The sequence below is a fragment of the Hydra vulgaris genome, chromosome 11, assembly GCF_038396675.1.
Source record: "Hydra vulgaris chromosome 11, alternate assembly HydraT2T_AEP".
NCBI lineage: Eukaryota > Metazoa > Cnidaria > Hydrozoa > Anthoathecata > Hydridae > Hydra > Hydra vulgaris.
This window is the reverse complement of record NC_088930.1, coordinates 13,110,001-13,119,048: the sequence shown is the minus strand read 5'-3', so window position 1 is coordinate 13,119,048 and position 9,048 is coordinate 13,110,001. Positions and strand designations below refer to the sequence as shown.

The 9,048-nt window shown below is 29.7% G+C and overlaps 1 protein-coding gene across 2 annotated transcripts in view; it reads left to right on the top strand.

Annotated features, from left to right (window-relative positions):
• Positions 1-7,950: 7,950 nt before the first annotated feature.
• The window catches only part of LOC101239648 (cilia- and flagella-associated protein 69), an 81,068-nt gene continuing 79,970 nt past the window's right edge, over positions 7,951-9,048 (top strand). Inside the window, exon 1 of one of the 2 annotated variants that reach the window (XM_065810156.1) lies at positions 7,951-8,020. The gene's annotated coding sequence lies outside the window, so the exon portion shown is untranslated. The remainder of the gene's footprint in view (positions 8,021-9,048) is intronic. The other variant, XM_065810155.1, reaches the window with a different exon arrangement.

The window sequence follows — 9,048 nt, the reverse complement described above, 5'->3', positions numbered from 1 at the left end:
AAATAATAATAATTTAAGAAAAAATATTTCAAAGTGCATTTTTGATGTCCTAGGATAATGGAGGAAATTATTTTAAGACAAGTTATGCAATGCCTTTCAGGTTTCGAAAAATACTTTTGATAATGTAAATACTAGAATTCAAGTCAGAGAAGACAAAGTAAATTTATTTAAAAAGTGTTTAAAACTAACTCTTGCAAAGTATATTGCACTACGGCATGCATCATATTGAAAAAAGAAGTATTTTATAGTAAAAATAATGTTTGGCTTTTAGTTTTTAAAACAAATAATTTAGCTGAATCACCAGCTAACAAAGAGGGGTTATCAAATAAATCAGCAAGAAGATGTCGACCAACAAAAGAGTTTGATGAATTGAGTTCTCACATCAAAAGATAATTGATAGCAAGTACATCTTTTTATTCAAAAACGAAATCCGTCGAAAAAATATTGTCAGTGGCTCAAAAAACAGAATTTAATAAACGCAAATCTAATTTAGTCAAACTACTTAGTGTTGTTACAAAGAGGCGACATGAATTGTTATACTGCTCAATTACATTGCCCCCCCCCCCCTCTTCCTCTTGCTGCGCTTATCAGCTGGTTAAACACAAAACAAAAAAATAATTTACTTAATTAAGGCTTAAGATTAGTATAAATACAACGATTATACTTTTGGCCACATATTTTAATGGAATGTTCCCACTGTGCCGTGGTCACAAGATATTGAAATGTAGGTTGTAAAGTAAAAATTTAGATTAAACATTATAACTTTTGTTACATTTTATTTACCTATAAAAAACATTTTTTTTAGCTTTAGTGTAAAATACGTGTAAAAGTTAGTGAAATTTTGATGACTTAGTGCATATCTTTTAGTGATGAGAATTTTTGTAACTGTATGTTAAATGTTTATTGCCAGTTGTATTTTTACATGCGAAAGGAATGATTTTATTTGCTTAATGAATGAAAAGAATGAAAATCTTGTGTTAAAAAAAGTATTGTGCCAATTGAATTCGGCTTAATCGTATTGTTGAAATTAGAGGTGTGCTGGAACCAGTATATGCCGGATCCCCGATTCCGTGTACGCGATGGTAAAAACCGGGTCCGAGACCGGATACCCAGCACCGAGTCCATTAAAAAAAGTAAGAATAAAATAAAATTTAAACAAATAAAAAATAATTTAGACAACACTTTGTTTATTTCATTTTAATTTCTTTTATGATTTTTTGGTTGTGACAAATGAAAAACTTTATCAGCGTTCGAAATTATCATAAAGTAGACGATCAAATAATTTTTCCGACAAAAATTGATTGAAAACTTTATTTGAACAGAATTTAGATATTTAAAAATGGCTTAAAAATAATTAAAACCCCTTAACACTATGCAATATTTCTTTGTTTTTAGCAGCCATGGCGCTGTGGTAGATTGCTTGCTTCAGAAACAAGAGCGAGCACAGACTCTCTCGTTTCTGAGGGGGCACACCCCTCCCCTTACCTTTTTATTTGTGGACCTTCTTTTTTTAAAGAAATTGACAATTTTCATAAGAAATTGAGGAATAATTTTTTTAAACAACGACATTTTGAAAACTTAAAAGCCATGCCCTGCGAAAACCATTAATTTCTCTTCCGACTTCCCAAACTTCATGGAAAAAAATTCAGTTGAAAATCGACTATGTTGGTTAAAAAGTCGTTGGTTTAAACGTCTATTTATTGCAAACGATCATTTAGTGAAAAACTTATTTAAAAACGACCTACGTAAAATATTAAACTTTCATTGAAATTGCGAAAAATGTATCTTTCTCTCGCGTTTTAAGCAATAAAAAGAAGCAACTAATAGTTTTTTTTCTGTTTTTTTTCTTTTTATTTCTTTCGTATTCTCAAATTATTTTGTTTTACTTTACGGTTTTTATATCTATATAAATCAGTTTCCTTTTTGCAGTATTGCTTACTATCAACGTTTTGCAATAAACATGTAGCAAAAATATATTGAAAAACGTAATTTTTTAGAGACACGTCTAGATTTAGTAAGTAGGAATAATCAACTACTGAAACTATCAAGAGGTTTTTTGGTTGAAGCACTATTTTTTATCTGGCTATTAATATTTCTAAACAATTTAAAGTAACACTAAAACAATATTTATTATTATTTTTTTTTTCGTATTTCATTTATTTTGCTGTTTAACAAAAAATATCAACATAAACGTATACAAGAAAGAATAAATATGTCCGTAAAAACGAAGAAGACAGTAAAGTCTTGTCAACAAGCACCGTTTTTGTATATACAATATAATATATAATTTTTTCTTAATACAATTATGTTTATAAAATAAAGAATTAAACAGACAGGGGCTCAAAGAAGATGAAGGTGACAATACGTCATCGCAATCTTTTCATAGAGCCCCCTATATACTTTCAATAGAATATAGATATTATACTAATAACCCTAATGGGCATAAAACTATGCGCTGATTAGAAAATCAAATAAGGATAAATAACTGAAAAAAAAGAATCAACAAACTTCAGAGGTACTTAAGCTATAAAAATATATTTTTTGATTTGAAACTTCAATGAACTTAATGACTTTGCCAAACATTTAAATCCTTTTTGATAGACATTTTATATATTCCATATATGGAGTTTTATTTTTTATTAGTTACAGCACTTGAAGGTTATGTCTGTTAAAAATATTGTTAAAGATACCCGGTGCCGGGTACATTAACAAAATGGCCGATTCCGGGTACCCGGTAAAACCGCCAAATTACCGGATCCCCGGGTCCAAACTGGGTACCCGCACATCTCTAGTTGAAACGTAAAAAATCAAACAACAAACGATGTTAAATATCTGAACAAAATGTAACAGGCACAACTCAATTATACAATCCCGCAGCATTTTTTATCCAAATAAACTTAAAAGCCTTGCAAACATTTATGTAGTGGGCTTAAAGTGGACCTATATTCGCATTTTGAGCGATTCATTGGAGTTTTGCTGATTGGTTACTTAATGAATCATTATCATCATCTGCTGAAAGTGGCCAGCCAATAACCTTTCAACAAGTAATATATTGGCTAGTCAGCAGCCAGGCACTTTTGGCGGCTGTAACTAATGGTCATCTAAGTAACCAATGAGCAAAATTACAGTGGACCGCTTAAAGTATTTATATAGTTCCACTGAAATTTCTCTAAAGAATGTTTTCTGGGAGGATTTTCATGTTTTGAAAAAAAGATCAATTTACAAGTATTTTACACTTAAGGTCGCTAAAATAAATCTCAGTACAAGCCTCTTGCTTCAGTGTTTCAACAAATATCAGAAATCACTAACTTAATTGTTCTAATGAGCTGCTTTACAAACAATTTACAAAAGCTAGAAAAATGGTGGGGATTTTTTGCATTTGGAAATTTGTTAATATAATTTTACTGTGGCGCTGGCGTGGAGCACATCAGCAAAGTATTCACAGACAGGTACTAACGATTAATAACAAAGTTATCAAACATGACTCACTAAACAAACTTAAGGCGTTAATACATTTGACTTGATCTTGTTGTCAAGTACCCAAAATTATATGGTAATGAAATCAGTTGTTTTTTTTAAATTTAACTATTATTTATGTCTCTTTTGAAGAAGTTAGCAGAACAAAAAAAGATTATTCTAGCTTTGTCATGAAAGATACTAGAAAAATAGTCATGAAAGATGTATCATGAAAGAGAAGAGAAAAATAGTCATGAAAGATGTATCATGAAAGAGAGTAGAAAAATAGTCATGAAAGATGTATCATGAAAGAGAAGAGAAAAATAGTCATGAAAGATGTATCATGAAAGAGAGTAGAAAAATAGTCATGAAAGATGTATCATGAAAGAGAGTAGAAAAATAGTCATGAAAGATGTATCATGAAAGAGAGTAGAAAAATAGTCATGAAAGATGTATCATGAAAGATACTAGAAAAATAGTCATGAAAGATGTATCATGAAAGAGAGTAGAAAAATAGTCATGAAAGATGTATCATGAAAGAGAGTAGAAAAATAGTCATGAAAGATGTATCATGAAAGATACTAGAAAAATAGTCATGAAAGATGTATCATGAAAGAGAGTAGAAAAATAGACATGAAAGATGTATCATGAAAGAGAGTAGAAAAATAGTCATGAAAGATGTATCATGAAAGATACTAGAAAAATAGTCATGAAAGATGTATCATGAAAGAGAGTAGAAAAATAGTCATGAAAGATGTATCATGAAAGAGAGTAGAAAAATAGTCATGAAAGATGTATCATGAAAGAGAGTAGAAAAATAGTCATGAAAGATGTATCATGAAAGAGAGTAGAAAAATAGTCATGAAAGATGTATCATGAAAGAGAGTAGAAAAATAGTCATGAAAGATGTATCATGAAAGAGAGTAGAAAAATAGTCATGAAAGATGTATCATGAAAGAGAGTAGAAAAATAGTCATGAAAGATGTATCATGAAAGAGAGTAGAAAAATACTCATGAAAGATTTATTATGAATGATAGTAGGAAATAGCCATGAAAGTAGAAAAACTAATAAGCTCAAACTTCAACTTCCGGCTGACGATGTCACTGGGTGTGCATTAACAAATGAGGCAAAAACACGATTCGTTTTTGTCTAAGGTTAATTGTTTTAATTTTTCTAATCATAATTATAACTTTTTTCTAACTTCATTAGATATTTCTTAAAAAATCCCAAACATCGTGTTCAGTATTTCCTAGACCATATACTACTTATAGACTATATACTACTTATAGACTATATACTTATAGACTATATACTACTTGTTGAATTTCATACTCTGTGTAGCAATGTACCGCCATCTAAAATATAGTGTTCTGGAATACTGATCTCTTCATTTTTATTTTTATCATTTTGTTATTCACTTTACGAACGATTGCTTTTTCTGGTCTTCTCATTATGTCTTGTTAAAAAAGTGACATAGGTCCCTAAGTCCCCTTTAAGTATTGAATCTAAATTATCTATAGTTTTGTAATAGTTATTAGCCAATTAAACATTACGCTTAGGTCTCCATCTCCTCTTTACTATTATTACCTTTGCATGAGTTCATTATTATGATTTGATTTTTTCTTTTAATTTTTGCGCCGTTTAAGAACGCGTTTTCATTCTGGATACATTTACCAATTATAAACTAAAAATAAAAAATAAGTAATCGAAATGATTTTATTAATTTTTTAAGCTATCTTCGCATAGAAAATAAGATTTTAAACTCACTAGCAATAATGATATGTAACATTTAAGATATTTACAAAGAGGTCAAGAAAGAACTTTTTGACGAGCATAGATATTTTTGATGAACATAGATTAACAAAGAAAATACTTTGATTACAAAAAATATACTTAAAAGAGTAAACAGTGAAGTCTTCAAAACTTTTCAATATATACAATGCTTTAACTTTGAAAAATAATGGACATTTTTATCAAACTATTTGTTTCAATTTAGTCATTAACATAAATAATGGGTTATTTCTTAGTTTTCAAGTTGTGGACCCCACTCTCCAGCCCCTACCTCCTGAATTATTTTAGTACACGTTTTTTTTTCTAATTTTAATTTTATGCAAATTTTTATAAAATAGCATTTATTCAGGAAAAAAACTGATATTTCTCCTCAATAGAGGTCATGTAGATCAGGACCAAAGTTCAGACCAGTAGTTGTGTAGAGTTCTTAAAAGGAATTGATAAAATCACAGGATCGCTCCTTATAAGTAGATAATAATATTGGTTCCACATCACATTAGTTCTAGATATTTCGCATGCGCGATTAAGTCTTGCATTTATTATTATTATTATTTTGTGCTTCCTGAGCCTCCTCAATATTGGCCGAATGGGGAGATCCAAATGCTCAGCAATTAGAAATCCATGTTTTAGACCTTGTGATTTGTGGGTGAGATGATACACCTAGGATAGGTTTCCGCCATCAGTTTCAAAGAAGTATCATTAAAAGAATCCAAAATTATGTGAAATCCACTGCAAACTACATTTGATATGTTTCTGAGTCTTACAATGATATCCAAGCTAACTCCTGTTATTTAAGAGAAAAATTCTTCTACAAGAATTGCTCTACTTGCAGTATTTCCTGTATTGGTATTTTCAAAACGTTCCTTAAGAGTATCAACAACTAAACTTATCTACTCTCCAAACTTTATTTTGATTTTCTTTTACCGAGGTTTTACAGAAAACTTATCTTTTGGAAACCGGGACCGTATTTTTTAGTATCTATTTTACATCCCATGTGTAGAATGAATTAAAAAAAATTGTATCCAATAATGCAGTGTAAGTATTCCTAGAGTTAGAAATTGCTCATTGAATACTTTTTCTCTAATTTTATCCAGCTTGTTAATTTCACGAGGCTAAACAGAACAATTATTGCAAAGTTGTGTTGAATTTGTATCTGTTATAACATTCGCTTGCCGTCCAACATGGTTATCTCAATTTTATTTATATCTTTATTTTCTGGTTAGAGAAGAGAAAAGTTTAAAATCTTGAAAACTTTCTATTTGTTTCTTAGATCTAACTCATCAGCTCTTGTTAACTCCCTTGTTTCTTTTGGTATTGCAGGTGAAAAAGCCTGCAAAACTGGGGTTTTGACCATAAGGAGTAACCCCTATTTTTATTTTTAACGGAGCAACTGCAGTTTGAAACAAAGAAAGTTCGTTTTCAACTCCAGTTGCAAGATCTGTGCCATTAAACTTTTGATGGTATACACTTTGAGACAAGGCTCCATACATTCCAGCTTTCAGATTTTCCAATTGTTTCTGATCCATCTTGGCTTTCTGTGCTAGATATGCTCATAATTCTTGATTAAGCGTGTTTCACTATTGACTTAACAGAATACTTAGCAGATGCTTCTGAAATTTCCAAATTTTCTGGATAACATTTTGGATTTTTCATAAAAAATCTCTTTGACTGAAGGAAATTCTCGGCATTCTATTTCAGTGAAGCGCCTAATATTGTAAATATTAAGTAATATTGTCAAGACCACAGTTTACTTTTAATGCAAGAGCCTCTTTTGCTTTCTGCTTTTGGTTTTGCTTATTGTTTGCTTATTTGCTTTTGCTTATTACTGGATAAGGTTTCATATTTTCAATACTTTTTGTGGCTAGAATTTGATTTTTCACAGATAGTTTAATAACTTTCGAAAAGTCTGCCTTTTCTAGACTTGATTTAGCCCTCAATGCAGCAGCATAGGCAAGTTCTTCTGTACAATGGTCACCAATAAAACTAAAAAATATAACTTTTTATATTTTTATAAGTATACCTATTTAACATAAAATTAGCAATCAAAGCATGTAGATTTTATATCTGAATACTTTTCTTCCTTTAGTTCTCTATAAGTTTTCAACCAATAGTGTTGCAGGCCTTCCTGGTCTTCATGTAGAAACAGGTACTGCATTCAGTTTTAACGCAGCAGATCTTGCATACAGTTCTAAAGGCAGCCATTCTTTTTCACGTTTTTCAAGTCGAGAGAAGGTTCTTCCGTGCTTGTCATATTTGATTTTCGGCTTGGCAACAAATGTTTTAATCTTCCCAATTAAATCTTCCAAGTCGTGAAAAATTATCCTACTTTTTAATCAGAAGTAATAGCCACTTTTGAAATTGCTTTTGAAACAAAATAATAGTGCCCGAAAAAAGCTTAATGAAAAAGAATTTTAAATTATTCATAAAAAAAAAGTTTTTAAAAGTATAAACAATGCACGAATGTTAGCGGACTTTTTTTAACCTTCATCCAGGTTGGGAAAATGCTTGTCCAAGAAGTATAGTAGACACGAGAGGACCAAACAATAAGTTGTAATAAAAATCGATGAGAATGGTACAATTAAAAAAATCTTTAGGCCACTTTTAAAGCTTTTCGTTTCATAGTGCGCTGATTAAAGAAACTTTTGTGATCAAGTTTTCAGGGTGTAAAAAGACACTTCTATAATATTCAAGGTTATGCACCCGATGGCGCTGTCGCTGCGGAAATCGCAGATAAACAAACAGGGCTGGTTATGACCAACAATTCAGCTTAAGGTTAACATTGTCTTTAATTTAATAAATAAATTTTTTTATGTAACTATGTAATTTAAAGAGGACATCAATAAAAATAAAAATTAAAAAAATGGTTAAAAATTAATAAAAGAAATAAAAATGTCATAACGTTTCCGATTCTTATTAAAATGCATACACGTTAAAAAAAGGATAATAATTTTTGTAGAAAGGATATCAAGGACACAAAATCATCTAGTACCCCTGATACGCTTTTGATATAAAACTTTTTGATTTATTGTCTATTGAGGTAGAGGAATCGGGAGTTGAATAAAAGGCTAATACTATAAATAGAGGCAATCTAAGTCTTTATAAATAGAGGCAATCTCAGCTAATTTAGGTTACAATTCCCCAGATATTGCTAGCCCCATGCTGTTACACAACAAAAATCACATTCGAGATCAGATGCCTATTCTAATCAATCAAAAAGTGATGACTTTTAGACAAGACTGGAATATATAGTTGTGTAATAAATAAGTAGAGCAACTTGAGTGGTATTTGGAAGATTATTGGTACAGATAGGTGTAATGAATAACCAAATAAATAACCAAGTATTATGTTGGCTCAATTATAATTATATTGATCTATAATTGTACTTGTCTACAACAGAGTTTTACTATGTATATATATATATATAAATATATATATATATATATATATATATATATATATATATATATATATATATATATATATATATATATATATATAAATATATGGTCGTAATAGCATAAATTTGGTAATAAGTCTAATAAATACAACAATTTTTTGCATTTCAACAACATGTTTCGATTATACAATAATCATTTTCAAGTAAAAAACTGTTGAATACAAAAACTATTTAATATATAGTGAAAACAAACATTAATTTAATTTTATTCATTAGTCAAAAAAAAAAGAAAACATGAAAGGTGTGAAAACTACGTCAAAGAATAATGGAAAATGTAGATAATTATTGTAATACCTACGTCAGTATTAGAAAATGTTGATTAGAGCTGGAGTGATAGCATGTA